Source organism: Tupaia chinensis, unplaced genomic scaffold (genome assembly GCF_000334495.1).
Source record: "Tupaia chinensis unplaced genomic scaffold, TupChi_1.0 Scaffold000045_1, whole genome shotgun sequence".
NCBI lineage: Eukaryota > Metazoa > Chordata > Mammalia > Scandentia > Tupaiidae > Tupaia > Tupaia belangeri.
In genome coordinates, this window is record NW_006159501.1 from 8,812,411 (window position 1) to 8,821,012 (window position 8,602).

The following is an 8,602-nucleotide window of genomic DNA, read 5'->3' on the forward strand; positions in this document are numbered from 1 at the left end:
GGCCAACTGTGTGGGTTTTTTTTTTTTTTTTTTTTTTTTTTAGAATTATTTTATTTGTTTCTCTCTCTCTCTCTCTTTTTTGATTGCACACATATATTTAACAATATAGTTTTACACAGGATGCTAAGAGCACTTTTCTTTGTATTTTACAGAAGGGCTTGAAACATACAGACTTTCTATTAATATTCATACCATAGCACATCCAAACCTAACTTCTAAATAGATGCATTACAGTTTGTTTAAAATTTAAAGGCTTAATGGCAATAATGAGGGGGAAGAGTGTGCAAAATTTATTTTACATAACTGACTGAAAAATAAATTCAAGAAATAGTAAATAGAATTTAATGCAGTCTCATGTGCCCTGAAGGAGGTGGTGCCAGATTTGGAGGGGTAATGGCTATGTCCAAATAATCTCCTATTTGGAACTTTTGTGACTGCAGGGTCATGGAATCGTCAGTCCCCTTTCTGCCGGACATGGTGCTGCCAGTCTCCTTAACTCGATAGCCAGGTCTTTTAAGGTCTGTAAAAACAATTGCAAACTTGAAGTGTGTGCCCTTCTTTCTTGCTTCTGGGTAGACTTCTTTTACTAAGCTAGTCAATTCTTTCAAGGTTGCATCCATCCAAGTGTAGATCTGCAGCTCGCTGGACAGTTTGTTTCCGCAGGAAAACTCGTCCATGCGGTGGTGGCGACTGTGGTTAGTGGTGAAAACCCGCAGCAAGAGAGGGCATGTCTTCTCGTAGTCTATCGGCTTTTCTGGCTCCTTCTTCATTTCCTCCGGGGTAACGCACGACTCCACAGCCGTCTTTCTCCTATGGCCCGCGAGACGTTCCCTTATCTCTTTAAAATTTATTTATTTTAATTTGACCAGAGAGGGACAGAGGGACAGAGAAAGAGAGAGAGAGAGAAAGAGAGAGAGCAACTGAGAAAGCAAGCCGCCAGGTCTAGGACCAGAACCATGATCAGCCATGAGGGAGTCCAGAACCCTTAACCACCATGCCACCTGCCGGCCCCCCAACTGTGTGGTTTGAATCCTGGCCCTGGTATCCTGAAAAACAAACTAGGCATGTGTGCATGTGTGTCAAAACCCCGGATGGAGGGAGAACCGAAGAGATCTCAGAAAATCCTGAGAGGACAATGAAGGCCAATGGACTGCGGCATGACCACAGGCCATCGGAGGGTGCTCTCCTCTCCTCCCTCTCTGCCTCTCTGTCCCTCTGTGGAGAGCACACGCATTGGCAAATAAACTTTTATTTTTGGAGAGGTTTTCACAATAGGGCACGTGCGGTCTCCAGACAGACAGAGAGAGACAGAGAGACAGAAAGCGAGAAATCACCCCACAGGGGGAATGGTCACGCCGCAATCCCTTCTCCTCCATTCTCCTCTTGGGATCTTGGGCACACACGCACACGTGCCTGGTGTGAGTTTTAAGCCATCGGGTCCGGAACGCAAACCGCTGGGAGTCCAGCGACATAGCCATTACGCTAACTGCTGGTTCCGCAAATAAACTTTTTTAAAAGAAAGAAAAAGTGTTTTTGATTGTTTCCCAGTTTTTTCTGCAGAATATTAAAAGGACATGTATTTTAAAATTGAGATTTCATAAAAGTAGTCATTTCTACAACTTCATTGAGGACAGTCTTTTTTTTTTTTTTTAAAGTTTTCGTCAAAGGGCACATAAGCTTGCTGGAGGCAGACAAAGACATGAGGAAGAGAAAATGAGAAATCGCCCCCTGGTGGGAAGCCACGCCACAGTGCATTCTCCATTCTGCGCACATGTACACACACTGATTGTTTAAGTCTCTGGGTCTGGGACTCAAACTGTGGTTGGCCATGTGGGATCCAGCCACCTTAACCACCATGCCATTTACTAGTCTCCATCAAGGACTGTCTTTGATTTTTTTAAGGTCTTTGCCATACGGTGCTTGCACTCGCCGGAAAGAAGCAGAGGCACTGAAAGGGAAAGTGAGAATCCCTTCTCCTCCATTCTCCTAGGATTTGGAGCATGCTCACACACGTGTCTGGCTTGATTTTCAAGCCGCTGGGTCCAGGACTCAAACCACAGTCGGCCATGTGGGAGTCCAGCGCCTTAACCACCCCAAGGACATTCTTAATGGCACTTAGTGTTTTTTTTTTTCTCTCTACACTGTGAGGGATGGGTGGTGAGGAACACAGAGACCCGTAGAGCAGATTGGAACCTCTGCCTTGATCCAAGCTAAGGCAGCCGTTCACACAATGCTGCTTTCTTTGCGCACCGTCAATACAACGATCAGCGATCAGCACGGTGAGCAAGGGCACAGCTTAGTATGAAGACAGTTCTGACCTTGAGGACTTCCCTAGGAATTCAGACCGTAACTCGAGAACCACCAATCTAAGATGTTTAAATTCTACTACAGAATATGCCTTCAGCAGGGCGCAGCAGTAAAACTGTGCAAGAGAAACCGGCTCCCACGTGCTGACCTCTGTTCGGACCTCCAGCTCCCTATCTGGAAAACACCTGGGGCATGCACGCGAGAGCCCAAGATCGGACGGGCTGCACCACGGGGGAGGGGATTGCCGCGTGACTGACACTGTGGAGGGTGCCTCTCTCTCTCAGTCACCCTCTCTCTCGTGCACATGCATGCACTCTATCATAAATAAAGGAGAAAAAAAGGAGACGCAAGGAAATGTTTCCGGTGCTTTCTAGAACCGTTTGAGCAGGATCTCAATGCCATCTCCTTGGCTCGCTTCTTCAACATCTGTTGGGGAGTGTGCAAAAGGCTAGAGGAGGAGGAGTCGGACATGGAGACTGGGTCATCTGAGTTAACACCTTGAAGAGGATGTGTTTCTGCAGACTCCTTTCTGCTGTGAGTGAAAATTGCTGGTGAATTTGCTCTGAGTCTCAGAGCTCGTAGCGGCTCCCCCAGGGTCCTGGCTGTGAAGGCTGCCAAACTCCTCCTTCACAGCTGTCTGGGAAGCCCAGGGCTCGGTAGCCTTCTAAGGTTCAGCCCGGTGACCTCGCACTCATGGCGGAAGGATGGAGGCCGGAGAAGCAGGAGACACATGTGCACATTCATGATTCCTGTTTGTTCATTGCTGTCTGTGTTTGTATCCAGCTCAGGGAGGGAATAAAGCGTGGGTGACGTCAGCCAGCCCTGAGTCATCCTCAGCAGAATGGGGCACTCGGTTCACTGAATGCAGTGGCTCCAGCTGAGTTACCACAGTGAAAGAGAAAGGATGTGCCCGAGTTGGGAGCGGTGAGGGAAGGGTGCGCTCAACACTAACACTCCCCGACGGGACTAGCTGGCCAGACCTGCCTCGTTGCAATGGGCACCCGTGTCCATTGCCCGGCCTCTTAAACACAAGATGCCCTGGAGTTCAGATTCCAGCAACAGCCTCATGCGTGCCTTGGCTCAAAACCCTTCATTGGTTCCCCAGTGAGGACTGCCAGATTTAGCAGATGAAAATACAGGATGCTCAGTCGAATTTGAATTTCAGATACACAGCGAATAACTTTTTAGTGGAAGTTTGTCCGTGGAAGTGTTCATTCTGTATCTGAAATTTTTTCTTTTTATTTATTTATTTTTTACAGTCATTCACTGTACATCAATACAGTATATAAAATGAGATGTTTCATCCAGCATACACCATATATTGGCTCAACCAAGGATATTACCATACATGTTATCATCAACAAATAATTTTCTATTTCTTGTTTCTTACATATTTTGCTCCCCCCGGCAGATTTCCTACTTCTCACCCTCTGCCAATCCCCACCCCCCATCCCACACTGTCTCTGGTACGTACGGTTGTTTTCCATGCCTTTTTTTCCCCCACAGTTTATTAATTCACTAAAGATCTTAATTAATTGAAAGACTTTCAATAGCAAGCACAGCTGATACGTACATATTTATGAACGCATGTCTGACTTTAGGAGTAAACCTCAGTGAGTAAAGTGAACATACTATAAAGTAGCACCTCGCTGGGGCTGTATAGCTTACTGCAGTCATTACATAGGTGTTCGTTGTTTTTTTAATGCATTTTGAATCTCAAAAAACGTTTTAGCTTGACTAGATCAAAATCAAAAAATGTTAAGAGAAATTTGCTTAAAGCTTAAAGCCAGGAAAAAGGCTAGGATTCAGCTCAAATAGTAGGTAGATGAACCTATCAGCAGTTCAAGAGAAGACAAAAATCCTCAAATATGGAAATCAAAACATCGAAGAAAATCAGTAATGTTTTAGTCTAAAGTAAAAAAAATTCTATTTCACTAATTCAGACTCATATAATTAAATTCTCTTCTACTGAATTTGCAGTGTTCCTGTGATCTGGTCTTTCCATTTGAACTCTGAAAGTTAACATCCAACTCCGGACTTGTCCTTACCATTAGGCTGGCCGTTCTCTTGGTTGTTTCTTGTACTCTTATTTCTGTGTGTCCGACTTTGGTTTTCCTGGTACAGCACTCGTTCAGCAATTCTCGGAGACTGTCTGGTGTTGGTAAATTCTTTCAGGTTTTGTTTATCTGAGAATATTTTTGTCTTTTTTTTCCCATACAAAAGATGATCTTGCTGGGTATAGTATTCTTGGTTGAAATTGTTTTTCACTTAACACTTCAAATATATTTTCCCATTCTTTCGTTTCATCCAGCATACACCATATATTGGCTCAACCAAGGATATTACCATACATGTTATCATCAACAAATAATTTTCTATTTCTTGTTTCTTACATATTTTGCTCCCCCCGGCAGATTTCCTACTTCTCACCCTCTGCCAATCCCCACCCCCCATCCCACACTGTCTCTGGTACGTACGGTTGTTTTCCATGCCTTTTTTTCCCCCACAGTTTATTAATTCACTAAAGATCTTAATTAATTGAAAGACTTTCAATAGCAAGCACAACTGATATATACATACACAAGAACCCATGTCTGACTTTAGGCATAAACCTCAGTGAGTAGAATGAACATACTATAAAGTAGCACCTCGCTGGGGCTGTATAGCTTACTGCAGTCATTACATAGGTGTTCGTTGTTTTTTTAATGCATTTTGAATCTCAAAAAACGTTTTAGCTTGACTAGATCAAAATCAAAAAATGTTAAGAGAAATTTGCTTAAAGCTTAAAGCCAGGAAAAAGGCTAGGATTCAGCTCAAATAGTAGGTAGATGAACCTATCAGCAGTTCAAGAGAAGACAAAAATCCTCAAATATGGAAATCAAAACATCGAAGAAAATCAGTAATGTTTTAGTCTAAAGTAAAAAAAATTCTATTTCACTAATTCAGACTCATATAATTAAATTCTCTTCTACTGAATTTGCAGTGTTCCTGTGATCTGGTCTTTCCATTTGAACTCTGAAAGTTAACATCCAACTCCGGACTTGTCCTTACCATTAGGCTGGCCGTTCTCTTGGTTGTTTCTTGTACTCTTATTTCTGTGTGTCCGACTTTGGTTTTCCTGGTACAGCACTCGTTCAGCAATTCTCGGAGACTGTCTGGTGTTGGTAAATTCTTTCAGGTTTTGTTTATCTGAGAATATTTTTGTCTTTTTTTTCCCATACAAAAGATGATCTTGCTGGGTATAGTATTCTTGGTTGAAATTGTTTTTCACTTAACACTTCAAATATATTTTCCCATTCTTTCCTTGCTTGCATTGTTTCCAATGAGAGGTCCGACATTAGCCTGATGGGCTATCCTTTGAAAGTAACTTGATGTTTCTCTCTTGCCAATTTTAGTATTTTGTCTCTCTATGGTTTTGGTCAAGCTGGCTATGATGTGCCTTGGAGAAGATCTTCTTGGGTCGATTTTATGTGAGGTTCTTTGTGTTTCTTGGGTCTAGGTATTTGAGTGCCTCTCTAGGTTTGGAAAGTTTTCTTCCAATATTTCATGGAATAGATTATCAATGCCCTTATTAGTTTCTTCCCCTTCTGGGATACCGATGACCCAGATGTTTGGGCATTTAATAGTATCGAGTATTACTTGTATGTTATTCTCTTTTTGGGGGGTTAGTTTCTCAGGTTTTTTTGGTGAATTTTTCTAGGTCAGAGGTTCTATCTTCTATATCTGAGATTTGATTTTCTTCTGCATGATCTAATCTGTTTTTGACATTTTCAAAAGAAGTTTTGGTTTCCTGTATTACAGCCTTCATCTCTAACAATTCCGTTTGGTCCTTTTTTATGATGTGCATCTCCTCTTTTAGATCATGCCAGAACTTCCTCACCTCCTGGAACTCGGTGTCTCTTTCCTCCTGCATCTTTTGGAGCTCGTTCTCTATTCTCTTGCATCTCTGTTAGCTTTGTCACTATGAAAATTTTAGATTCTTTATCTGACATATTCATGAGTTCCCTTGTATTCTTTGTGGAGGAAAAGGAGTTATTCTTTTCCATTAGAGGAGAGAGATTTTCTTAGTTTCTCATATTTCTTGTGCCTCTGTGGTGGTTTCTGGTCTTCTGATGGATTATACTTTTTTGGAGTTAAATCAGAGGAATGCAGAAAGATGTGACCTGCAGTCTATAAACAGTACCGTTTTTCTCCATTTGCACAGCTGATTCAATGAAAATTGAGGATTGGGAACAGCAGTTGGCATAATGGCTGTGGTGCTGGGCTTCCCTGTATTTGACCATGGTTCGAGTCCCGGATCCGGTGGCTTAAACTCATGCCAGGCACATGTGAGCGTGAGCCCAAAATCCCGAGAGGAGAATGGAGGAGAAGGGATTGCGGTGTGGCCATCCCCCCTGGGGGGTAATTTCTTGCTTTCTGTCCCTCTGTCTCTGTCTGTCTCTCTGGTTGAGCGCACACGCCCCCCTATAGCATAAACCTCTCAAAAGAAAAAAAAAAGAAAGAAAAATATTAGGTGAGTGGTAAATAGTGCAGGGGACACTGAAGTGGCCTGAAACACAGATATGGAAGGAAAAAAGAGATCTGAAAGGATAGCACCATGATGGTTGTGTGGCTGTCCACAGTGAAGCTCTAGTTAAGGGTCGAGGCATTGTCGGCCACCCTCTATCTATCCTGTACAAGGAGGGGCTTTTCTGTGCTTAGGGATCCATATGCAGCATGCCGGTGTCCCTCACTTTATAAAATCAGCACGTTTTAATTAAGTTGCACTTAAGGGACCAGCAGCTGGTATAATGGTTACCTCACCGGACTCCACATAGTCGACCGCAACTCGAGTCCCAGACGCAGCGGCTTAAAACTCACACCAGCACGCATTGGTGTGTACCCAAAATCCCAAGAGGAGAATGAAGAAGGGACTGTGGCGTGGCCATCCCCCCCAGGGGGTGATTTTTTGCTTTCTGTCTCTTTGACTCCCTGGCGCGTGCACATGCCCTATAGCAAAAATCTCTCTTAAAAGAAGAAGTTACATTTAAAGTGAACTTTTGTACAACACAAATTAATAATGATGCTTCCTGTTCATTGAACCCTCTGCAATGGCTTTTAGTCTCCATTTTTTTAAAAGAAATGACAGCGTATGAGAAATCCATCAACTAATTTGTGTCATATCCAAAGAATAAATAACGGCTTTGCCTCCACGCCTACGGTGGCCCAGAACATGCGAGATGAAAGGGTATCAAGGGAGTAGTTCTAATTCAAGACTCACAGAGCCGTCAGTCTGTCAGGATGAGAAAACGAAAGCTTGCATTTCCCTGTGCTGACAAGGAGACTTTGAAGCATTCTCAGAAACAGGAATCTGAAGTCCAGGAGTGAATGCTCACCTGGGAACCCAGTGAGGCTGGAATCAGGCCTGCGTGAAGTGGGGTGCAGCAGAGGCAGAGGCTCAGAAGCACAAGTCGGGGCTCCAACTATACGTCCTGCAGTCTTCCGTGAGTGAGCTGGGCTTCCTTCCATTAAATGGAGGGTGTTCGTCTTCAGGGCCATCCAGAGATTCTGGGAAGTGTTCCGTCTGTGTCTATTCAGCTGCATAAAACTGTTTACTTCTTAAGTAAATATGTCCTTTAAGGTTCAGGCATAAACAAAACCTTGGGGAGTCTGAGCCAGCAAGGCATGGAGTGCCAATTTGCAGACTGTAGTTGCAAATCCACACATTCTAAGTCAAGAGCCTGTCCAGTCCCTGGGCTCAGGTCGCCATGACCCAGATGCAGCCTGGGCCGAGTGCTGCCTCAGTGTCTCCACTCCAGCGCCAGGTTCTGCCCACAGCCCCAGGAAGGAGTCTGCGGCAGCAAACCGGCTTCTGTGCTGGGCTGCTGGCCACGGAGCACGAGCAGGCCGGTCATGAGCAGGCAGGCCTCGGCCACTGCTGGCGTTCTCCCGCCCAGGCTCTCTCTGGGAAAGGAAGTCACAGCCCCACCGTGTCCTTGCCTGAACGATGCCTGCAGAAGTTCTGCATTTGGACTTTGCATTGGGATCTGAGCATTTACTTGTAGACTGTGGAATCCATGGTATAACATGAACTGCTCAGGCACACCCACATACTAAGATCATTCCAGAGAGAAACACAGAAGGGGTCATCAAAATGCTCATTGAAGATATCGGGTCATCAGAAAAGTCATGGCATGTTTTTCTATACAAAAATGCATCATGACTTTACCAATGACCCAAAACTTTTTAAAAAATTATTTTAACTTTATTTATTTATTTATCCATTTTAATTTGATCAGAGATGGACAGAGAGAGA

The 8,602-nt window shown here is 43.9% G+C and overlaps 1 pseudogene; it reads right to left on the reverse strand.

The window, feature by feature from the left end:
• Positions 1–341: 341 nt before the first annotated feature.
• Positions 342–3,318, reverse strand: LOC106735351 (histone deacetylase complex subunit SAP18 pseudogene; annotated as a pseudogene).
• Between the last annotated feature and the right edge of the window lie 5,284 nt (positions 3,319–8,602).